Source organism: Aricia agestis, chromosome 18 (genome assembly GCF_905147365.1).
Source record: "Aricia agestis chromosome 18, ilAriAges1.1, whole genome shotgun sequence".
Classification (NCBI taxonomy): domain Eukaryota; kingdom Metazoa; phylum Arthropoda; class Insecta; order Lepidoptera; family Lycaenidae; genus Aricia; species Aricia agestis.
In genome coordinates, this window is record NC_056423.1 from 12,352,232 (window position 1) to 12,378,439 (window position 26,208).

Here is a 26,208-nt window from a genome sequence, read left to right on the forward strand (position 1 = left end):
CAGCTCTTATGATGCTGCGAGTGTCCATGGGCGACGGAAGTTGCTTTCCATCAGGTGACCCGTTTGCTCGTTTGCCCCCTTATTTCATTAAAAAAAAAGACAAAACAATATTAACCGGGTCACTTGTATAAAATAATTTTCCCCAACTCGACGAACAAAAGAAAAGCGGATAATCAAATCGGTTATTACAATAGCATTAATAAAACCAGTGTAAGCCGAAATTGCTCGGCATTAAAATCAATTTTATTGTTTCAGAGGATTTAACGTTATTTATTTAAGTGTAGACTTTATATACAAAATATTATGAGGCGTAAAAAATAACTGTAGATTTTTTTTTCGTAAATTGTGATGATTAAACACGTGTATGCGGATAAAATATACTCAAAATTTATTCTTATGGGTGACTCTCCTATCAACGTCAACATAAACTTGACGTGGGAGAGCCATGCTTGGGCACGAATGGGCCGGCTCGACCAGAGAAATACCACGTCCTCACAGAAAACCGGCGTGAAACAGCGCTTCCGCTGTGTTTCGCCGAGTGAGTGAGTTTACCGGAGGCCCAATCCCCTACCCTTTTCCTTTCCCTACCCTCCCCTATTTCCTTCCGTACCCTCCCCTATTCCTTCCGTACCCTCCCCTATTACCCCTTAAAAGGCCGGCAACGCACCTGCAGCTCTTCTGATGCTGCGAGTGTCCATGGGCGACCGAAGTTGCTTTCCATCAGGTGACCCGTTTGCTCGTTTGCCCCCTTATTTCATAAAAAAAAAACGCAGTAGACTAGTGCCAAATTATTTTCTTATTATAACATCTGAATACATAGCTTAGATCAATATAGCTAAATTTGCTACGCTTCGTAGCAACGTAGCAGTTCTACGGCGTAGCAGCTACAAGCAAGAGACGCGACTCGACATTCCAATTTAATGTTTAATTAATCAAAATATAGCTTTAGGGTTCCGTAGTCAACAAGGAACCCTTATAGTTTCGGTCTGTCCGTCCGTCCGTCTGTCTGTCTGTCCGCGGTTTTGCTCAGACACTATAGGACCTAAGCTGTAATTTGGCATGAATTCACATATGAATGATGCCGACAAAGTGGTACATGAAATCTTTAAAAAAAATTTGGTACCTTCCCTACACACCAAGCGCGGATGATTTTTTTTTCGCGGGATCCGTTTGTAAAATATTAAGTTTTAAAATGTCGTAAGTCGTAAGAGTTCAGTGTCCCCCCTTCTACCAGCTAAACAGCTTCTGGAAATGTGAAAAATTCACAGGAGTAGGAAATATGCTTAATTTTAAAGGAAAATTGTAACGGCTAAGGAGACTTCATAAATTATATTGAGTAATAGTCGATCAACTAAAAAAATGTATAAAGGAAGTTTTCGTTCAAATTGCTTTGAACGAAACTGAGATGATGTTGTTAGTAGTGTAAAACACGTTATAAATGTACATTCATTGACCCATACAAAAATAAAATAAAAACTAGCGGTACTACGGAACCCTATATTGCGCGTGGCCCGACACGCACTTGGCCGGTTTTATTTCCTATCGTTACTTATTTAGTTAACGAATAAATAAAATTAATCATTTATTGCTATATTAAAAAAATGGACAGCGGTACGTTATGTCTAATCCCCATTACTATATTTACAAAGTAATAAATATACAAAGTCCTCTTGTCTTTATCTGGCACATTAGCAAAGTTACATGACAAAGATAGCGGACCTTGATAAGTTATACGCTGCAAAAATATATCTTTATCAGGGTAAGCGTAAAGTAAAATTCTATTTATCAATAAAACCACAAAGATGAAACAACAATATAGAATGATCATACAGTTTAGTACCTATGAAAATCTTAAGCTTGGCAAGCTCGAGAACACTCAATCATAAGTCGATCATTTATTATGCTAATGCCAGCGTGATCCATCTCGCCGCTCAGTTTTATTATCCTACCCTCTTTGTTGAGATTGTCAACGAGTAATTAATGACGCAGAATGGACGGTTATGAGTTTGTTTTTATGGAACTTGATGCCTACACCTTTGCAATTCGCACGAAAAAATGTTCCATGTTGTATTTCGACAAAAAAGTTATTGCAATATCAATCTTTAGCAGAATCTTAGGCAGTTTAAGCATGAAGGTAACATAGACACATACCTATGTGCTGAATTTCGAAAAACATCAGTATGAATGTCTGACTATACACATGATGAAAATTTTTGCATTTTACACATATAATAAAAAAACATTAATAACAAAATGAGGCACACTTCGATACAAAATTAACAGTTCCAGCCATAAACATTTATAAGCTCACAGAGTTTTTAAGGAAATAGGTATCAACCGTTTGTATTCTCTGCACGTTGTTCGTTGCGGGCTCAGGTGGTTCGGTCTGTATCATTAGGAGCCCGCCGTAATCCCTCCTCAACTTGGTTGGTTTATAGTTTACACTTTATATAACATCGACTGTTTACATAATTTTCAGTTTAAATTGGGGATAAAATTTACGCCGTAAATATATTCGTTAGTTTATCACGCGAAACCGTGCATTTTGCGTGATTAAAGTAACGTCCATTTACCATTCAGGATTTTAAAGTAAGAAAAAAAATTAAGGTTTAGCGGTTTGAAGAAAACAGATACACTTTCCAAAATATCGCATGATTGCTACTGACTTAATGTGATAGGTTTTGGTTTCTCTGTCTGTCTGTTATACTTCTTCACAATTAAAACTGGTGAACCAATATTGATAGGGAAAATTTGTGGCTACCACGCGACAAAATTTAATGATGTTTGACGAAGTTATGAGAAGTACGTATCTATAGTATACTAAGGGCCTTTTTCACTACTTCCTGATAAGTGCCGGATAGGCTATCCACAACTTTTTTCGACAGATGGAGTACGGAGTATCTGTCTGATAAGTTGTGGATAGCCTATCCGGCACTTTATCAGGAACTGGTGAAACATGCCTTAAGTAGAGCATAAAACACGAGTGTGACGTTGATTCTGTTGATCTATTACAACCTATTTAGGTTGCTATTTGGCAACGAGGAATGAAAAACTGAAACGAATGTTCCGCATCAAACTGAATAAATCACAAGCCGAGCCGAAAAACAATCGTCGCAAAAACACCACGGAATAAATCAAAGACGGAGATGTTAGGGTTCTTACTCACTGTGCGTTCAAAATCCGATAAGGGCATAGGAAAAAAGTGTTTGTTTGTCTTTAGGTATATATTGTGTCTTTTTCGTGCATTACGACAATACACATTAAAGTACGAGAAATTTACGCCGGTTTTAGCCAAGACCAAGCCTTAACCACCTATCCCCTATCGCTATCCACTCGCAAAAAAGTCGCAAGTCTACGCTTAACCGGCTTTAATCCGGATCAAGCCCGCGGTGGCCACTTGTAACCGGATTTAGTCGGCCATAACCGGTTTGAACCGGTTACCTGCGATAACGAGACCACAATCCACAGAGCGAATTAGTAGGTAGACTTCAAACAAACTGACGAATCAGCGCGGCTAGTGCTGTAAGCATGCTTCGAACGGCTGAGCAACACAGTCACGACGCGCGGCGTCCGATATCACTTAAGTATTATAAATACGGTAGTGTATCTGTCAGTCTGCCATTTACCTCTTTGCGCTTAAACCGCTGAACCGATTTTTCTGAAATTCGGTATGATGATACTTTAAGTCCCGGGAAAGGCCACACTTTTTATGCCGGAAAATGTACGATTCTCACGCACATAAACGCATTTTGGCACAACGGAGTTTCTTCTAAGTCGGCCTACTGGTTCGTTCTGTCTATTGTGACGAGACCTAGGGCTGCTAAATTGAGTCGATTCGCTGGAGCTGAGACAGCGATTCAGCGATTGAATTCAGGGCTGTCAGAAAGGAGTTTTTGTGCTGAAAGGCTTATGTATTTGAGGTTAAAAGAATTCCTTCCAGTTTAACTGATTACTGAATCCTTACTAATCGATGTAAAGAATGTCTGTCTATATGTTACCACTTTAGGCTTCAAAAAGCTTAATTAACTAACAGACCTAGTTTTGACGACCTCTGTGGCTCAGTTGGTGGCGCGTTGGTAGCTCAAGCCGAAGGTCGCGGAAAAAAAAGTTTTTAATGTTCCTGGGTGTTGGATGTCTATTAAATATATGTATAACATAATAAAAATCTCAAATATATGTATAATATAAAAGTATTAAATATAATATTTCCGTTGTCTGGTACCCGTATCACAAGTCCTTCAGGTACTTAGCACGGGGCCTGACTGACGTGGTGTGAAGCACCCATAGATATTAGATATTATAGGTATTATTATTACTGGTAAGCTTTTGAAGATAGCTTAACCAACTGATAAGCAAAATTTAGTAAGGGGATACTTAAAAAAATGGAACGCATGTACATGATAATTTTTGTTGCAAAAATTATTGTCACAAAAAAAGTCACTGCTGGATTTGGGTATACCTTTTAGATGTTTTTAAGCAACATCCATACTTTACTTTCTTAATTATATTAAAGTTTTATATCCTTGTTTTATTTTCTTAATTTATATTAACTGGAAATGAACACATTAAATTAATTACTGAGCTACAAGGAGATATTCATACATGCAAAGTGACAACGCGGTAATGAAATTAATTTTCATCCGGCATCATACTTCATACATATTCATACGCGTATCACGCTTGGCCTGCTCGAACATGATTGCTAGGTATTTGATCTAGCTGTCCTACATATAGGTGATATTATACAAACGCCTCCGTGGTCCAGTGGTTAAGAGCGTGGCTCTTGACTCGGAGGTCGTGGGTTCGATTCCCGCGTTGGAAACATGTTATTTCCAAGTTTGGTTAGGACAGTGCAGGCTGATCACCTGATTGTCTGACAAGTGAGATGATCCATGCATCGGATGGGCATGTCAAAAGTGTGTCCTGCGCCTGATCTCATGCTAGTCGTGTCGGTCCTCCGTCCCACTAAGTTATGAGAGTAAAGGAATAGAGAGTGCTCTTGTGTACTCCGCACACACTTGGGCACTATAAAATTACTCCTGCGTACTTGGCCTGGTTTCAATGAAATCGGCCACCGTCACCGAAACCGGTGTGGGGGGTATTATTAAACAAACATTGAATTTTAGAGGTTTTGAGTACAAAAAATGTGAACATCAATAGAAAATTTTGATTCACTATCTTTTGCTTTCGTCATCACTCGCACGAAAAAGTATTTCATGGGAATTGTAGATTTTCCCCAGATAAGAAGTAGTTAATGTTATTTCTCTGTAAGTTATTCTATTTCTGTGCTTATTTAAAATCTTTTTTTTTTTTTACTACAGTTTTTTTTATTACAGTTAGTGTTGTGTGTCGTAGTGAACCTACTGACTTTCGGTGTATTGGAACACAAATATTGGACAACTCGAGGGTAGTCGTAGAACCGACCGCCCGGTGCAAACGAAGACGTTGCGCTCCTGCAGTCCCCTCGTGACCACGGCCGTTGCAACACGGCCGAAACGTCGAGAAAAAGTATGTACTCGTAGTAGCATTACTACTTAAATAAGTCGCGTTAAGTCCCGATTAAAAAGTTTCATTATTTAAAATCGTCCGAGTTATTTCAAGCCCAATTAGATGCTTTTCCCTGCGTGGTCTTTCCTATATTTTACAGTTTACTCTAGAGTCTACATTTGAAGAATACATTTTTATCAATGTTTTAGATATAATGCTTAATACTTACTAGAAAAAAAATATATTTATGCAAGTTTTGTGCCTTAATTTATTTCTAGAATCTAGGTATCCTTGACAAGGGTACTTAAAATTTTATGCCTAAAACATAAACCTCAAGCGAAAGCTTAGCCCAAACATAAACACAGCTTTGAAGTTGGGCGCGAGCGTTATCATAAATACTGAAAGTTGGGGCGAGCTTTATTTTTAAAAGCTAAAAGCTGGGCCGAGCTTTCTGTATGGATTAAACTTCGTGGGACATTAAGACAGCAAAAGCTAAATTTTTATTTCTAAGTTATTTTCTTTACTCCAAACTAATCTGTAGCCAAGAAACCTTGCAACAAATAAAAATTGATAATAATACGAAAACTAGACTAGAAGCTGTCCGGGAGCCGTACATTTTTCTGCTAAAACTACTATTGGCTTTCCCACCTATGTATTTCCCAGTGGTCTACTCTATGGCTTTGCCAAATTTCACCAAAATCGGCTCAGGACTTTCGGAGCCTGTTCGATTCAAGCGAAAAAAACAACCAATAATTTTTATTCCTTTTCTCAATTAAAAGTATAATTTATGAAAATTATTTTTCGTCGCCTCGTGGCTTACACTATAACTTACCTTCTCAAAGTTTCGCATTTCGGCCAACAGCACATAGTTTACATGTATAAACCTGGCGTCTTCGCACGATAGCGCTCGCAGTCTGTACCCCGGTTTCTTGAAGAAATATCTATAACCCGCGTACTCCGAACTGTTGAGGTGGACCTTCAGCGCTCCAGAATAGGAGTAGTCACCTCCGCAGCCTCTGCAGAGGCCAGCAGTGACGTATTTCTCCAGGTGAAAGTTCTGCAAGTTCTGGAAGTCCTGGGCCGTCTGGCGACGGCCCAGGCGCGGCCATGTCCCTGCTGGGTGCTCCGCCCTGGGCCCTATGGAAGCCCTTCTCGTGTTCCACGCCTGGATGCTCCTATCAGCTGTCTCCGGCCTCCAGCGCCATTTGGAGATCACTTATCCTGCTCGTCCACACTCCTCACTAGTCCCTCACTGTGTCAATGGTGCGTGCGATCATACTAACTAATGGTAATTATAATATCTTTATTAAAACCAAAAAGTTGTACATGAATAAGACTGACCCCTGCATTAGGGTTGTTGAGGAAGTGATTATGAGGAAGAGGAGGAGGAAGAGGAATTGTCACGCGCAAATTTAGAGGATGCGGATGAGGAAGAGGATATTTTTTTGAGGAAGAGGATGCGGATGAGGAAGCGGAAGAGGAAGTACGTCCATATAGTACAGCGTCTTTATGTGGGCAATAACGCCCCCTTGTGGGCGCTGAATCTAAAGGGGGTTAGTGTGGAACTCAGAAAAAATGGCGGCGTTTTGTAGAGGCTGGGGGGGCTAATATTACCGACATTAAATTAGGAAAAGAAAGTAGGTGAACCGTGAAACAATGGGGGCGCTAAAACATATTTTGTTCTCAAAGTGGGCAGTGGAGAAAAAAGGCTGGGGACACCTGATATAGCACTACACTTCGGTCTAATTTCGATTTTCGATAAAATAAATCAAATTATTAGATTATTCGCAATGCGTGCGTAGCTGCGTACACGCGTAAACAAAACAACGCTTGCTAATAGGTATGTCAAATTAAAACAAACAAGCAAGGAACAGCGCGGGTGGCGAGAGGGGAGGTCTCGCTCGCCCGTTCGGTCCGGCATCGCGCTCTGGCGTGTGCGTTGCCGATCGGATACGCGACGCGCATGCGCAGTGAAAATCGTCATAAATTCCTCTTAAATTTTGAGGAAGCGATAGCGGAAGAGGATTTTTGTATTTTTATTTATGAGGATGCGGTAACGGTTGAGGAACCCAAAATATTGCGGAACTTCCTCATTATGAGGAAGAGGAATCCTCAGCAACCCTACCCTGCATTAGTGTTAACTGTATTGCGGAGGCCAGTGATTCGGTTTAAAAAGTTAGAAGTCAGAAATTAAAAGTGTTATTGAAATAAGTGATGTTTTTAAACAGCGGGGCTAAAATGGTCACATTTAGCAAGTCCTCTCAATCAATTCAGCAAATGAATTGTCAAAATTGTCAAATTGACAAATGTCAAATCAGTACAAAAATACAGAAATGAATTGCAAGCAGAGTTGCATTTTGCGATTTTAGAAAAATGAATCATATTATGATTCATATCGTGATTCTAAAAAGCGACCATTTTACTGGTCTCTCGTCACTCGACTGCTGAACTCGCTGGTCTACTTTATCTTAATTATAATGAACTTCGTAAAATTAGGCATAACTAAGTTAGGCTATCAATTAATCAATCTATCTTTGCTAGGCATACAAAGTTCGATCCTCTCGAGATGACGTAAAGACTAATTGGAATTCTCGTAATTGACAAAATATCAAAATCAAGAGATTTGGTTCGAACAGAAAAACTTAGTCAATTTGTCCTACCTAGTACTAGACTTAACCTAGCGGAAGCCTAATTTTTTCGGCAACAAACCTATCTAATGTTCTTTCAAGTGACTTAAATTAATAATTATCCTCATATCTTTCATCTAAATCGGGTTTAGCCGTTTGAGAGTGAAGAGGTACACGAGTAGCACAACAAAGTAACGACATAATATAACAATCCAAAAGTAACAGACAGACAGACAAAACAATACAATATTAGTATATCTAATTGAATTCAGGTCTCAGTTGCAAAAGGAACAAACACAATTAAGTGGCATTAAAAAACACAACCCTGGCAGCACTCCAGACATAATTAAAACAATCGTCGGTCTGTCTGTCCTCTAATTAGTATTTATGGGGATTATTTTGTTACAATATAAAATGTAGACTCATTATTTGTTAATGATATGTCGCATAATATTGTAGAACATAGTTTGGCTGGGAAAAACTAACGGCCGCATTAAAGGTTTTTTTTTAATGAAATAAGGGGGCAAACGAGCAAACGGGTCACCTGATGGAAAGCAACTTCCGTCGCCCATGGACACTCGCAGCATCAGAAGAGCTGCAAGTGCGTTGCCGGCCTTTTAAGAGGGAATAGGGTAATAGGGGAGGGTAGGAATGGGAAGGGAATAGGGGAGGGTAGGGAAGGGAATAAGGTAGGGGATTGGGCCTCCGGTAAACTCACTCACTCGGCGAAACACAGCGCAAGCGCTGTTTCACGCCGGTTTTCTGTGAGAACGTGGTATTTCTCCGGTCGAGCAGGCCCATTCGTGCCGAAGCATGGCTCTCCCACGTGTAAAATTGGTATTAATAATATCACTTAACTTTAAATTAAATGTAGAGTTTGGCAGAAATTTTATATACAGTTTAATATTGTGATAATCTTCTAATTAGAGTTAGTTTATAATTTAAATAACTTTTTTTATATAAAAGGATAACAATTTTAGTCAGAAACATCCATATCAATATTTTACATGCGAAGTGAGTCTGTCTGTTTGTTACCTCTTTACGCTAAAACCGCTGAACCGATTTTGCTGAAATTTGGTATGGAGATACTTTGAGTCCCGGGAAAGGACATAGGATAAATTTTATCCCGGAAAAATGTACGGTTCCTGCGCGATAAACTAATTTTGACACAACGGAGTTATGTCAAAATCTAGTAACCAATAAGCAAATACAGTTAAACCATTTAACCGACAGTTTCAACCATTTAACCGACAGTTAAACATTTGAGGGAGTTATCAAACACGATACGGGCCCTTTGACGCGATATTGGTTCAAACGTGACCCAAAACGGTGATTGGTCTGGCTTTGATTGCTATTACGGTGCAGGAATGTAGCTTATGACCACGCTAGACGATGCCTGTTGTGCCTAAATGTATCGATCGGGAACCGTACATTTTTAGACCTCCGTGGCTCAGTTGGTGGGCTGTTGGTAGCTCAAGCCGGGGGTCGCGGGTTCGAATCCCGCCGACAGAACAAAAAGTTTTCAAAGTTCCTGGGTCATGGATGTGTATTAAATATGTGTATCATATAATAAAAATCTTAAGTATAATTATGTATAGTATAAAAGTATTAAATATATTTCCGTTGTCTGGTGACCGTAACACAAATCCTTCAGGTACTTAGCACGGGGCCAGACTGACGTCATAGTAAAAGGAGGGGAAGTAAGTTATCTTCATACAAAGGCACCGCGCGCGGCTTGTATGTGTGCGCCATGGTATCAATGCGTCGCCACGTACGGCACACAACAAAATCTCGGCGGTACCAGTGTCCGTTCATGGCATCGTAGCATCCAAACAGCTGGTATTATTTCGGTTTTTTTTCTTTTTTGTTTAAAAGCCGACATGATCAAGATAGTGCTCAGCTCGCTGACTGCTAAAAATATGGTGGTTTTAAACTTTTCTAAATCAATAGAACTCACAACCTCGCTATATTTTATCGTGGAAAAATGCACGATTCCTGTGTGATACGTTATGTTACGCCAGAATAGAATCCCTGAATGACAATCATCAAATCATTTAAAGTAGCAGTTTCCACTCAACAAACTAATCTGCTACAGTCAACAAACTAACTCTGATCACAGAATAGGTAACGCTGCGTGATTGAAAATCGGGCTTCGGTACAACGTTCGGTTCGTAACGCCGCGGGGCACAATATATATATAGTATAAACACTAGTCTGTACTCATTATAAACAGGTTAAAAGTTTGCTCATTTGCATCGAATAGGTTATCCATACTAGTATTATAAATGCGAAAGTGTGTCTGTCTGTCTGTTACCTCTTCACATCCAAACCACTGAACCGATTTTGCTGAAATTTGGTATGGAGATACTTTGAGTCCTGAGAAAGGACATAGGATACTTTTTATCCCGGAAAAATGTACGGTTCCGCCGCGATAAACGAATTTTGGCGCAACCGAGTTGCGGGCAGCATCTAGTAACTTATAAGGCTCCAAAACTATTAACGGCCGTTCCCAATATTTGATCTATCTCTGGTTTTGCCCTACTAGAGATAGTAATAGCTCACAATTGATATAAAATATATGTCTCTAATGTCTAATGTGAGCTATTCCTATCTCTAGTAGGGCCAAACCAGAGATAGATCAAATATTGGGAACCGCCATAAGCCGATTTTAATTAAACTAGCTATTTGACCGAGCTTTGCTCGGTATTCGATAAAACACGAATAAAATGACATCTTCTAAAAATGATTCCTAGCTAGATCGATTTATCGCCCCTGAAACCCCCTATATACTAAATTTCATGAAAATCGTTGGAGCCGATTCCGAGATTCCAATTATATATATATATATATATATATATATATATATATATATATATATATATATATATATATATATATTTCTAAATCAATAGAACTCACAACCTCGCTATATTTTATCGTTGGAAAAATGCACGATTCCTGTGTGATACGTAATGTTACGCCAGAATAGAATCCCTGAATGACAATCATCAAATCATTTAAAGTAGCAGTTTCCACTCAACAAACTAATCTGCTACAGTCAACAAACTAACTCTGATCACAGAATAGGTAACGCTGCTGCTTGATTGAAAATCGGGCTTCGGTACAACGTTCGGTATATATATAGTATATAAACACTAGTCTGTACTCATTATAAACAGATATCTTTGGAAATAAACATTAAGAAACAAAATTGTTCGGTTAAGGAGATTTTAATATAGATTTACTAACAATGTATTCAAATAAAATGTATAATTATCCTAGTTAATACTTATATTTCGATGAAATAGATTTTTATCGGAGGTGAGTTTGTAAATTAATTACAGCCAAAGTATTACGTCTTATTAAAATGTTTATGGTTTAAGGTATTTTAAATATTGTGCTTTATATCTCATATTTTTTAACACTTCGTTTTAATATTGGAACTAGGTAAACCGGGAGTCACGGAATAACAGTTTATCCTCGCCTTAAGCGTTTTATCTTTCAAAATAGTGATAAACTTGTGGGGATATGCGTGGTGGCCACAAAGGAAGATCTTCCGACCAACCGAGGTGTTTTGCTCGGTCAGGCCGGAACCCACGAGAAGGTGAAACATTTCAGCTGTCGTATATATACCGACGCGCTTAGAAAACTTCGATAGCGCGATGCAGGGATGTTAGGCGAATTGTGGGTACCGCCATAAACATAAACCCCCTTACTAATAAACGCTGTATAAGCTTTGAATAGTTATACAGTGTTTTGTCTTCTTCAATCCAATAAAAAATATCACTTGTGTGACAGGAACAAAACACTGTATAACTATTCAAAGCTTATACAACGTTTATTAGTAAGGGGGTTAATATATAAAATTCCTTGCCCTACTCTATATGTTTATGACAAATCTTATATCTTATATATATATATATATATATATATATATATATATATATATATATATATATATATATATATATATATATATATATATATATATATATATATAATTGGAATCTCGGAATCGGCTCCAACGATTTTCATGAAATTTAGTATATAGGGGGTTTCAGGGGCGATAAATCGATCTAGCTAGGAATCATTTTTAGAAGATGTCATTTTATTCGTGTTTTATCGAATACCGAGCAAAGCTCGGTCAAATAGCTAGTTTAATTAAAATCGGCTTATGGCGGTTCCCAATATTTGATCTATCTCTGGTTTGGCCCTACTAGAGATAGGAATAGCTCACATTAGACATTAGAGACATATATTTTATATCAATTGTGAGCTATTACTATCTCTAGTAGGGCAAAACCAGAGATAGATCAAATATTGGGAAAAATATATATATATATATATATATATATATATATATATATATATATATATATATATATATATATATATATATATATATATATATATATATATATATATATATATATATATATATATATATATATATATATATTTCTAAATCAATAGAACTCACAACCTCGCTATATTTTATCGTTGGAAAAATGCACGATTCCTGTGTGATACGTAATGTTACGCCAGAATAGAATCCCTGAATGACAATCATCAAATCATTTAAAGTAGCAGTTTCCACTCAACAAACTTATCTGCTACAGTCAACAAACTAACTCTGATCACAGAATAGGTAACGCTGCTGCTTGATTGAAAATCGGGCTTCGGTACAACGTTCGGTATATATATAGTATATAAACACTAGTCTGTACTCATTATAAACAGGTTAAAAGTTTGCTCATTTGCATCGAATAGGTTATCCATACTAGTATTATAAATGCGAAAGTGTGTCTGTCTGTCTGTCTGTTACCTCTTCACATCCAAACCACTGAACCGATTTTGCTGAAATTTGGTATGGAGATACTTTGAGTCCTGAGAAAGGACATAGGATACTTTTTATCCCGGAAAAATGTACGGTTCCGCCGCGATAAACGAATTTTGGCGCAACCGAGTTGCGGGCAGCATCTAGTAACTTATAAGGCTCCAAAACTATTAACGGCCGTTCCCAATATTTGATCTATCTCTGGTTTTGCCCTACTAGAGATAGTAATAGCTCACAATTGATATAAAATATATGTCTCTAATGTCTAATGTGAGCTATTCCTATCTCTAGTAGGGCCAAACCAGAGATAGATCAAATATTGGGAACCGCCATAAGCCGATTTTAATTAAACTAGCTATTTGACCGAGCTTTGCTCGGTATTCGATAAAACACGAATAAAATGACATCTTCTAAAAATGATTCCTAGCTAGATCGATTTATCGCCCCTGAAACCCCCTATATACTAAATTTCATGAAAATCGTTGGAGCCGATTCCGAGATTCCAATTATATATATATATATATATATATAAAGATATAAGATTTGTCATAAACATATAGAGTAGGGCAAGGAATTTTATATATTAACCCCCTTACTAATAAACGTTGTATAAGCTTTGAATAGTTATACAGTGTTTTGTTCCTGTCACACAAGTGATATTTTTTATTGGATTGAAGAAGACAAAACACTGTATAACTATTCAAAGCTTATACAGCGTTTATTAGTAAGGGGGTTTATGTTTATGGCGGTACCCACAATTCGCCTAACATCCCTGCATCGCGCTATCGAAGTTTTCTAAGCGCGTCGGTATATATACGACAGCTGAAATGTTTCACCTTCTCGTGGGTTCCGGCCTGACCGAGCAAAACACCTCGGTTGGTCGGAAGATCTTCCTTTGTGGCCACCACGCATATCCCCACAAGTTTATCACTATTTTGAAAGATAAAACGCTTAAGGCGAGGATAAACTGTTATTCCGTGACTCCCGGTTTACCTAGTTCCAATATTAAAACGAAGTGTTAAAAAATATGAGATATAAAGCACAATATTTAAAATACCTTAAACCATAAACATTTTAATAAGACGTAATACTTTGGCTGTAATTAATTTACAAACTCACCTCCGATAAAAATCTATTTCATCGAAATATAAGTATTAACTAGGATAATTATACATTTTATTTGAATACATTGTTAGTAAATCTATATTAAAATCTCCTTAACCGAACAATTTTGTTTCTTAATGTTTATTTCCAAAGATATTTAAAAAAAAAACATGAAAAATAGAGAAGATCCGCCCGAGTAACTACATTTTTATGCTAAGCTGAAATGAATCTTATTGCGATGCGTATACGCTTGGTCTTTGGTTGTGTGCAAGGTTATCGTTTTGGATTGAGATTAATTAACATTTTCCCCACAAGAGTACAAAACTGGTTACTGACTGTTAAATCACAACTTTTTAATCTCAAAAAATATATCCACAGCCGAACATATTATAACCTCCTCTTTTTTGAAGTCCGTTAAAAACAGATAACCGCTAAAGCTACTTAAATCATAAAAATACATCCCATTTAATGCAAGTAAAATACGCTCGTTAGTTCTGTCAATACGGTCCGGAAAGGCGGGTCGGGGTTCGATGCCGGAAATTAAAGCATCCGGCCCGGGAGAGGGTACTACAGACTTATTTGTAAGATGTTTGACTGTGTATTTTCCCAAGGAATCCCGAACTGGAACTAAAAATTTTTCAGTCATAGACACAGTCTGTACACAAGTCTTTGTCGCTTCTTTATAGAATCGCGGACCAATATGTATGGAATTGACAGAGTTGAAGTTGACGTTCGACTCGTCTAATGTGAATTACATACATTTTGATCGGTGTGTCTGTAAAGAAGCGATAAAGAAAAGGCCTTGGCTAGAGGGCCAGTAGCGAAAAGTCGGTTAAATATTGTAACAGTTTTCATGATCAAGGGAAAACTTGTGACGCTGGGGCGCTTGCCCATATAAAAGTGAAAAAAGTTTGGTCTTTCAGCGCTGCTACTTTCACAGTAACTCTCTACAAGGAACACGTACACACCCTAAAGTATTATCACTTAGTTTTGTTACACCCTGTATATTTATGAAAAGTTGTATCCAGTGATTTGATCTTTTCAATATTTTGCATTCTGATGCCGGACAAAATAACATTTGCAAATCGGTGGTTTTAAATTAAGGCCCAGTAGTCCCTAAAATAAGCAGGTCAATGTCTGTCAGTACGAATATCGACGTTAAATAAAATAAATAAATAAAACTTTATTTTAAACTAATTTTTTCCATAGATTTGTTAGCGACAGTTAGTAACAATTAGCTTAGATAAGTATGTCAGTAGTGTTAGTAGTATCAAATCAGTATATTTTTTTTTTATGAAATCAAGCCTATTCCTATCTCCATCCAGTGTTTTTAAATGGGACAGTGACCTTGCAGGCAATGACCTTCAGAATGCTGTTTTAATAACGATGATACTTTTTTGCGCATCAGTGCGTCAAGCCATCGACGCGAGACTCAGCAAACATTTTTGACGCACTGCATGGCATGGCATGGCCATGGCAGCCCAAGCAGCATTCTGAAGATATTGTTGTATTGGACGCGCAGGACGCTGTAGGTTCGGCGCAAATATGTCAGCCACAGGCCACCCGAATAAAACGACTGACAGAACGCTTTGAACAGAGTCGTTTTAACGTCCGTAGTACAGCGAGAAAACCTGCGAGCTATCATATTGCCCCTCACCGCCAGCGCCCTACGTTCCCTTTCAATGTCCTCATCGTCTCTGAGGTCACTCGTGACAATATGACCCAGGTACTTAAACCTGTTGACCAGCTCCAAGGGAGTGCCACTGAGGCATATCGGAGGCACACGGCGAACTATCTGCTTCGGCGTTAGGAATATTAAAATGTTGCTCTTTTTAGTTAAGGACATTAAAATAACATTCATATCAGCGCGCCTTGTACAGTGGCTGTTACGCGCTCGCCGCGTGCCTTGATAATAGAAAATAGGAGTAAAAACCTTTTGTTTTCATTTAGTATTACACAAATCAAATATATCAAATCGTGTACGTTGTTAGGTTACGGTACATATACTACATTTTTTCAAAGTGTGTAATTTAGCCATAAAATGATTTAATTATGAAAAACAGCGTTATAACAGTCATATTTGAGATTTTTTTCTATCGAGCAGAATTTTTCAAATTGTGTACTGATATACCTTTGCGTATAGGAAATTTTCTCAATTTTAAAACGGTACTTATTTTATACTTAAATAATGACATTTCCTTTACTAAAAACGGGTTTTAAAAAACCCATTTTACGTAGTTGCAACAACCACAGCGCCTTCATTATTTTAACACTATTTGACTCGTAGTATTTATTTAAAAGTAGCCAATTAATTAAACATTCAGCCATTTAATTAAAGATTCCACCGAATCTTAAAAATCAAATTATACGATCCTATTTTTGACACAAGGGCTTTAATTTTAAAACATCATTACTCAAGTTTCTAAAGGCCGTATAATTAGCGATCTCGTAATTAATAGACCCCCTATCACTTGATTAATGAGGGGGGATTCGGGGGGTGTTTAACACCTTGGGGGGTGAAAATGACGCATTAAGATAAGTGATCGGAAGATCGAGCTTTGCCTTAAAAGGTGCTAAAATGCACGGCTCCCAGCAATAAAACCTGAGGCCGTACCACGAAACCGTTTTGAGACTCAAACAATCGTACGAGAATGCCGCATCCTACTCCAACAAACGAGAAATGACGTTGTTAGAGCAGGACGCGGTAATCTCATCCGATTGCAGTCTCAAAACGGTTTCGTAGTAGGCCTACTGGTTAGCCCTTAGCCCACATCATTATAAAACAGTCGCTTTTTTCCCTCATGTCCCTTTGTTCCCTTTAATCTTTAAAACTACGCAACGGATTTTGAAGATTCTTTCAGTGTTAGATAGCCTATTTATCGAGGAAGGCTATAGGCTATATTTTATCACGCCAAGACTAATAGAAGCGAAAAAATAGAGGAAAATGTGGAAAAAACGGGGGAAAATATTTGAAAGGGCTAACTTGAACGCGCTAATCTCAGAAACTACTGGTCCGATTTGAAAAATTCTTTGAGTGTTAGATAGCCCATTTATTGAGGAAGGCTATATTTTATCACGCTAAGATTAATAGGAGAATGTGGAAAAAACGGGGGAAATTATTTGAAAGAGCTTAATATCTCGCGAACTACTGGAGCAATTTTTATGTTATTTGGCACAGATAAGAAGTAGACCACGTGAAGGATCATAGGCTATCGATTTTAATCATTTTTTCAGTGGCTATATATTTTATACCCGTGCGACACCAGGGCGGGTCGCTAGTACATAATATTATGTACTTATAGTCTATTGGAAAATTTGCAGGCGTTGCCGAGTTTTGTCTGTCTGTGTCTATGTTTTCTTTTATGCTTTACGCGCTGAATCTATTTTGATGAAATTTTGTCGTAATCAGTTTAAAATTAATTAATCGCTGCTTTCTCTGGTATAACACAGCTGGGCTGTATTTTGATAAGCTACTTCTTTAACATACAAGTAGCACGTAATTCTTTCTAACATTAAGAATGCACCTGACCCCAACTTGACTACATATTACTGAAAAAAATGCTCGATAGTTTCTTTTTTACAAAAAACCTTGTTTTAGACACATTTTTGTTTGGATCTTCGAAGTTTGGTGTCTTTTCTTTAATAATTTTTAATATCTAAAAAGGCATTGATAAAACCTAAATTTTGCTTAAAACAATTTTTTCATAATCATTATAGTTCGTCTTTTATTCATAGTAAAACTAACTTGGCGATGATTCCGCATCGTCCTTTTTCACCTGGCGGGCGTGATTGTGAAGACAGAAGGACGATGTTTGATTTTTGGGTCAGTAAGTCTTAAGTTCTTATATTCAGTGCCGAGTTTACATTTTTTTATGAGCGTAGGCCACTATGTTTCCGCCGCCCCATGTACGAAATCTGCAGCCCCTAGGCCGCGGCCTGTATGGTCTATTTATAAATCCGGGGCTGCTTCTACTATGGTATAACAATTGTGGGAAAAATTCACCGATTTCGTATAATTTATCTATCGTAGAATGTTGTGGGAGCAGCTTGTAATTATAAATCATCGATACATAAAATCATTAATTAAATAAAGGGTACCTAATAACACATGGTTCTTTTTATGTAAACCCGTTTGTTATAACTTATAAGGGTACAAAATGACCGATCGTAATTTTTTATGGCCTATCGGAAAAAAGGGTTAATTTTGTAGATCTGATTAAGTGATTATCAAAAACGATATAACATTATCTTTTTTTGTGGGGATACTAATATTATACTAGATATTGTATCATGAATCATGATCTGCGACCAATGAAGAACAATTAATTATTACTTAACTTGAATGCAAGTAATTAAGATTTTGTCAGAAACTCCATGCATTATAATTTATAATATTATGTCAAACACGTCTTCATTAAATTAAAATTAAGATATCATTAAACACGGCTTACGGCCGTTCCCAATATTTGATCTATCTCTGGTTTTGCCCTACTGATGAGATGATAGCGGAGAGACTTGACTCTCCACTCCTTCGCAGACTCACTGAGCTACATGTCAGGGTAGCAAGATGACCTGCATCTTGATTATCTACTTAATTCTAATGTCACAAGAATTATTTATAATATGGACTTTGTTGTCTGAAAATAAATTATTTTTATTTTATTTATTTATTTATTAAACGTCAATGAGCGTGGCCGTTAATCAATTAGTAAGTATCACGTGGTATCACGGATACTCCGCTTTCCTATAGTGCCGGGGTGCTCGTGCAAAACGCGTTATAGATTACGTTTAATATGAATAGACTTTACCAATAAATTGTTCTGTTCTCTGTAACCGCATTTGGATTTATTTTGTACCTGAAACAAAAAAGATGATAATGAAATTTTGATATTAAAATGCATTATATTAATAATATTTTTGCTGATTATTTACCTAATAAACAAAGGCATGTATTTAAATCAATATCTGTATATTACCTTTTCTCTATCAAAATATTTGAAAATTTCACCAAAAATACTGACTTGCACACTAATTATACACCCTAAATAATGCGAAATCACCATACTATTTAAAGTTATTTGCGAAACTGTTCTACTGACCGAATAACTATTATTAAAATAGTATATCTAACAATTCCTTAGTTCAACAAACATACTACAACTTTTTAAAGGAAAACCATAACCTACATTACTTTTAGGAACATCATTTATTCTAAATAAAACCCAATTTAATCTGTTATGTTCATATAATTAAGAACACATAAAAATCATCAAGTGCTAACTTAACATGGTCTAAACTTTGGCACAGTGAATGGTAATCAGTTTATAAACAATAATAATAAACAATCGGCAAAGAGCGAGTCGGATTCGCGCACAAAGGGTTCCTTACCGATATATTGCAAAATAATTAAGCCTCCGGCTTAGGAATTGCACTCTAGGGGTTGACAAGCTACTAAAGAACAAAAAAAGAAAATAACAACTGGCTTCAATTATGAGTCGACGGAGCCCTGCTACGCGGGGATCCTACTTCTGGGTGGTTCACGAAAATAAACTTACCTAACCCAATCAAGTCGTATTGGGCCAAAATTGCTATTAATTACTTAAGAATCATTAATAAATTCATTAACGTATACAATTACAATACAGTAGTGAATTTTGATAATTTATCTTAATTTTTATCAAGAAACCTTGAATTATATAGTTTTGGAATGATAAAATCTTTCACCATATCTCATCATAATTACCAAAAATCTTTGTCGCTAACACAGAAATAGATCAAGATATATTTGTGGTCGCAAAAGAGTAAAGAGCGAGCGCAAAGGAGTGAGTGCGGCGTTAGATGAGGAGGCCCCAACATGTTTTTCAGTAAAACAGAGAAACAAAAAGAAAATAAAGTTAGGTTAAAAATATTTTAGTTGCACAATTTGTCAATTTGTAGACTTGTTTTGATAATAGAAATTGATTTTATTGTGGTGCACCTTTCAATACCGTTTTTAGAAATTCCGTTGTAAGATTGTCCAATTTAGAGTGCAAGTTAGTATTTTTGATAAACGATTTAAATTTTAGTTTTACAAATAATATATCCGATGTATGAACCATATTTTTGGTGTGAAATCGGTTATAAAGGTCGTCTCGTTTTGTATGATGTTTAAGTATTTTTTAAGGACATGTTCAGTTAATCAATTGTTTTTTTGATCAGCATTAGTTTTTCTGGTATGCATTCAGTTAATTAGCGGAGTTAAGGTAGTGTGCTGAAAAATTATTCTGATGTGCATTTAATAATATCCTATAAACAAATATTATATAAATTATACAATTTTCAATTATTTTTTTATTAAATAAAGGGGCAAACGAGCAAACGGCTCACCTGATGGTAAGCAACTACCGTCGCCCATAGACACTCACAACATCAGAAGAGCTGCAGGTGCGTTGCCGGCCTTTTAAGAGGGAATACGCTCTTTTCTTGAAGGTTTGCAGGTCGTATAGTTCGGAAATACTGCTGGTGACAGTTCATTCCAGAGTTTTACAGTGGTATGATTCTGAACAATTCCTCAGAGCACTCCCCGTGATACAACCGATAGAGGATGCAGAGTGAAGCTACATCTCGACGTAATTCCAAGGGGTCCAAGCTGTTTGAAACACTGATTGTGCTCAAGAAAATTTTGAGGCATTTGTCATAGAAAAATAGAAAGTTATTTCAGCACTGCTACTTTTAAACAGAAAATTCTATATAGAGGGACACATAGACACCCTTTTTTTTATGAAATAAGGGGGCAAACGAGCAAACGGGTCACCTGATGGAAAGCAACTTCCGTCGCCCATGGACACTCGCAGCATCAGAAGAGCTGCAGGTGCGTTGCCGGCCTTTTAAGAGGAAATAGGGTAATAGGGGAGGATAGGGAAGGGAAGGGAATAGGGGAGGGTAGGGAAGGGAATAGGGTAGGGGATTGGGCCTCCGGTAAACTCACTCACTCGGCGAAACACAGCGCAAGCGCTGTTTCACGCCCGTTTTCTGTGAGAACGTGGTATTTCTCCGGTCGAGCCGGCCCATTCGTGCCGAAGCATGGTTCTCCCACGTATAAAATATTCATTGCATCCTACGAATAATAAAGACTATATTATTCGTAGGATGCATCCTATATTATATAAGACTAGCTGTCCCGGTGAACTTCGTGTCACTTTCAAACCTTCCCTGGACTTCTACGAATATTTTAAGACCAAAATCAGCCCAATACGTTCAGCCATTTTCGAGTTTTAGCGCGACTAACTCATTTGAAAATCCATTTTTATATATAAGAAGATAGAGATTACTGTGAAAGTGGCAGCACTGAAAGATTTGCTTTGTTTTATTTTCATGTTTGTGAGAACTCATGATGTTTGCGCTTTTCTTATAGAAAAAGAAGTCAAAAGTACACACCCTAGAGTCTAGACTATAATTACTTTTTTTGAATACACCCTGCAGACTATAGTCAGGATAATCGATATCTAAACTGCAATATTTGCCACAATTCAGATCCTAGATCCGTGTATTTGTCGTGAGGAGCCGGGCGTAGTGCTTAGTGCTCACTTCCTCTAACGCCCACGTGTGGTGTAGAGGATAAGAGCGATTTTTAAAGAAAACCATATTAAAGTGTATTCAAGCGTTTGTATCCTCTCACCTACTAATAAGGACAAACATAGTAAGGTACGTAAATAGTATATTTATTAAATTATAAGCCAGACAAAGACTTGTAAACAAACTGTAAAACTCTGGAATGAACTGTCACCAGCAGTATTTCCGGACCGATACGACCTGCAAACCTTCAAAAAAAGAGCGTATACCCTTTTAAAAGGCCGGCAACGCACCTGCAGCTCTTCTGATGTTGCGAGTGTCCATGGGCGACGGTAGTTGCTTACCATCATTTTGCTCGTTTGCCCCGTTTATTTAATAAAAAAAAAAAAAAACTTTGTTCGACAGCACTCTAATTGAATACTTTCTGCTTTATAGTAGCTACTGCTGCCACAAAATATTTATCTAGTTCAATCTAATAAAATGTATTTAATTAATAAACTTATTATCATCTTTTTCATGAGTCTGAAAATCTAAATGACGTCATAACCGACGTCCGCTTCCGCCTTCGTCTTGCGCCACATCCGGCCATTTCCCACCGGAACAGTCTTTCACAGCCACTCACCCTCCAGGGGGAGAAAAGAGGGGGGAAGTGGGGGGACATTCATGTGCACTAGTCTAAATAATTACCCACAGGAAAAATTTACACCTAATACTTTTAAGTTTCTCCCCCGTTAAGTCTTGATTAAAAACGGTTTTTGACCCTGGGGGTTAAATTTTTCATCGCTCGTTTAAATTAAGAGAAAATTGTGTAAATTATCTCTAACCGGAGCTTATTAAAAAGTTATGCAATAACTCAATTTTATACGTGGGAGAGCCATGCTTCGGCACGAATGGGCCGGCTCGGCCGGATAAATACCACGTTCTCACAGAAAACCGGCGTGAAACAGCGCGTGCGCTGTGTTTCGCCGAGTGAGTGAGTTTACCGAAGGCCCAATCCCCTACCCTATTCCCTTTCCTACCCTCCCCTATTCCCTTCCCTTCCCTACCCTCCCCTATTACCCTATTCCCTCTTAAAAGGCCGGCAACGCACATGCAGCTCTTCTGATGCTGCGAGTGTCCATGGGCGACGGAAGTTGCTTTCCATCAGGTGACCCGTTTGCTCGTTTGCCCCCTTATTTCATAAAAAAAAAATGATTTCATACCGCCAATTCGTTGCACAGACATTTTTTGTTGTACTTAATGAAAATTTCCCTTCAACTTTTCCGTACCAAATTTAATCAAAATTAGTGCAGCAGTTTATTTAGGTTTGAGGGTAAATCAGATTTACACACATTTTATAACAATAGAAGATTGAAAAACCTAATCATCACACCTAACTATAAAAAAACGTACAAAATAATGCACTACCAGGAAAAACTCAACTTATGATTCAAACTGAACCAACTGTGAACAAAATAGCAAAGAGAAAAAGTATTTTGTTGCTAAAAATCCGCATTCATTCGTCGAAAAGCAGTGAAAGCTATTTTGGAGAACGAATAGGTCATATAGAGGTCGCATAGTATACGTATAGGTTGTATAAAGGGTGTATAGGTTTTAGGCCGGATGGTCTCCAATAGACTCAAAGCTAAAAGTAAAATTATTTTAGCGTCGGATTTTTTAAAATATCACACATTTCATACCGACTAATTTACGCTTTTACATTTTTGCTAGGTATTTTATTTTTAAACGAATATCCAGCTAAAATATACGAACATTTTAGCTGTAATAAACGCAATGATGTTGTAATAAATAAATAATAAAAGAAAGTAAAGCTCAATTTTGAGCAGAAGACAATCCTGGATTATAGTTCCTAAAACAATACTGTATTATATAATTTACATTATTATCAATACTAATAAATTATCTGTTACCTACAATTAGGCTACCTGTCTGTGAACTAAAACAATTCAGACCAAAGCAAGATATTCGAGTCCCAGAGAATGCATGATCAATTCCGATGATAAAATAATTTTCGCGTGAAGAACTTTTTGGGAAATATCTAAGCTTATACGCAGCGAATAGCTGCACAGGATCTGTTTCTTTGTCTGGCATATTAAAATAGGCTAATAAGAGACAAATAAAGCTACTAAATACAAGCACAAATATATCCATAAGTAAGAAAGGTGGTGTAAAGGTGAACGAGCAACGCATTTCACTCTGACCTCTGTTGTCACCAAATAAAATTAACAATAAGAATAACACCAAATAGACTAAGACTTCCATCACAATATTGCTCATGTTCCTTAAACGAATAGTCTAGAATCTAGATATTATATTTCCAAGCTATTACACTCAGTAAATAAACGTCTGGAAGACTAATAGAGGATATAATAGATCCTGCTGTCAGTACTAGCAACCGCGACGGCGCGCGTTGCCTGTCATATTTTGTCAGGCGCATAAGCTGTATGGACTGTTTTAGATTGGTGCAGCTTGAAGTAATATTCTGCAGCTTGAATTTATGTTGTAATAAAAATATGATACAGTGTTTAGAAATACAAAAAAGTATATAAAACTGTGCTATCAATTTAAATGTTTCTTGGTATACTTGGTGGAAATAAACAGTAATAAAACCAAATTTTGCTAGGATTTTATTAGTAATGATTTGATCAGGGCTCCCGCTACCATATTATGTGCAATGTGTGCAATGCACACGGGCGCCATCCTCTAGGGGCGCCAAATTGCCATTTTTAGGGGCGCCAAAACCAAAATCCCAAAAAGATTGCTTAAAGGGGCGCCAAGATCCTTTTTTTTGCACACAGGCGCCAGTAGCCCTTACGGGGGGCCTGGATTTGAGTCTGATCTTCTGATTGATATAGTGGTATCTTCAATATACCTAAATGAGGCTTGAGCTATCGAATAGCATATACAAATGTAACAAAAACAAGTGATAATACTTTAGGGTGTGTACATGTTCCTTGTAGAGAGTTCACTGTGAAAGTAGCAGCTCTGAAAGACGAACATTTTTTTTCATTTCTGTATGGGCAAGGGCCCGAGCGTCACGAGTTTCCCCATACAAAAAAAAAATTCGTCTTTCAGAGCAGCTACTTTCACAGTGAATTCTCTACAAGGAACATGTACACACCCTAAAGTATTATCACTAGTTTTTGTTACACCCTGTATATGTATTTATTATTTTGGTACTCAATATAAAAAACGTTTAATTTTTTGTAACGCAAATCTTTCCCCCGTCATTTCTGATTCCGTCCGATCTACGTCCGATATAATTTCCAATTTATATTGAGATACGATGATCTACGGGATCTATAGATCATCCGGATCTCTAGACGATTACGTTCCACCGTATTAAGATAATACAAAGCCGGGATTCGAATCCGCAAGTCACTGAAGCGCGGTTATCGCATTATACCTTACGTCACAGGTTTAGGGGAATAAGATAGGTTTTTTTAATGAAATAAAGGGGCAAACGAGCAAACGGGTCACCTGATGGAAGGCAACTTCCATCGCCCATGGACCCTCGCAGCATCAGAAGAGCTGCAGGTGCGTTGCCGGCCTTTTAAGAGGGAATAGGGTAATAGGGGAGGGTAGGGATGGGAAGGGAAGGGAATAGGGGAGGGTAGGGAAGGAAATAGGGTCCAGGATTGGGCCTCCGGTGAACTCACTCGGCGAAACACAGCGCAAGCGCTGTTTCACGCCGGTTTTCTGTGAGAACGTGGTATTTCTCCGGTCGAGCCGGCCCATTCATGCCGAAGCATGGCTCTCCCACGTAACAATCACTGTCTTCAAAAGACGCTTGAAGAAGCACTACCTCAATACTGAATCCTACTATGATTATTAAATATACATATAGTATGTATTTATTTTAGTAAATATTTATAGTTTATAGTATAGTATGTATTCTAATATTATAGTTTGTTATCATTATTAGTATAATGTATTTTTTTTTTGCTGAACATAATATTTAAGTATAGTAATAATTTTGTATTACTTATATAGTTGTTATATCTTATATGATTCATTTCTGTTTTTACACGCCCTATCTGTTGTTTGTGATCAAATTTCTCTTCTTAGGGCTTCTGGAAGAAATTTCTTTAGAGATAAGCAGTACCTTTTGTGTCGTTTTTCTTCATATGTATAATTTGTTCAATGTTTTTGTGTGCAATAAACTGTTAAATAAATAAATAAATAAATTATATTATGAACTACTGGAGCATTTTTTATGTTATTTGACAAACATAAAGAAACAGACCACGTGAAGGGACATAGGCTATTTTTTTGCTGCAAAATGTACGGTTGCGTGAAATTCCTAAATTACGCAAGCGAAGCCGCGCGGAACATAATTATATATTTAATAAAATCGTAGGAAAGTCAATTCTGTATATTGAATATTTTTGTACAATGAATAATACTCTAAATGTGATCTACTATATTAACGCGGACGAAGTCACGGGCAACAGCTAGTTAGTAATAAGAATATTTTGACTTTGACTATGATAAGCGTATAGGACTACTCCTCCTACATTTCTTCTGATTAATTTCGTTGCGGGTCCCAAGACAGATTTAGCTTGTCCCTTGGGCATCCCTGAGATCATATCAAAGGGTTTT

General features: G+C 37.3%; 1 protein-coding gene and 2 long non-coding RNA genes across 4 annotated transcripts in view; 1 reads left to right on the forward strand and 2 right to left on the reverse strand.

The window, feature by feature from the left end:
* The window catches only part of LOC121736245 (dystrophin, isoforms A/C/F/G/H), a 523,358-nt gene that overhangs the window by 102,773 nt on the left and 394,377 nt on the right, over positions 1 to 26,208 (reverse strand). The gene's annotated exons all lie outside the window — the stretch shown is intronic.
* LOC121735873 lies at positions 1,413 to 25,782 on the forward strand. Its single transcript, XR_006036932.1, has 3 exons — positions 1,413 to 1,422; positions 9,698 to 9,711; positions 25,600 to 25,782. It is a non-coding gene; the product is annotated as an uncharacterized LOC121735873 (long non-coding RNA).
* LOC121735872 overlaps positions 6,619 to 26,208 on the reverse strand; it is a 64,302-nt gene continuing 44,712 nt past the window's right edge. Inside the window, exons 2-3 of one of the 2 annotated variants that reach the window (XR_006036930.1) lie at positions 18,864 to 18,911; positions 6,619 to 6,739 (exon numbers count right to left, since the gene is read on the reverse strand). This is a non-coding gene — a long non-coding RNA (uncharacterized LOC121735872). Of the gene's footprint in view, positions 6,770 to 18,863; positions 18,912 to 26,208 lie in introns of both variants that reach the window. The other variant, XR_006036931.1, reaches the window with a different exon arrangement.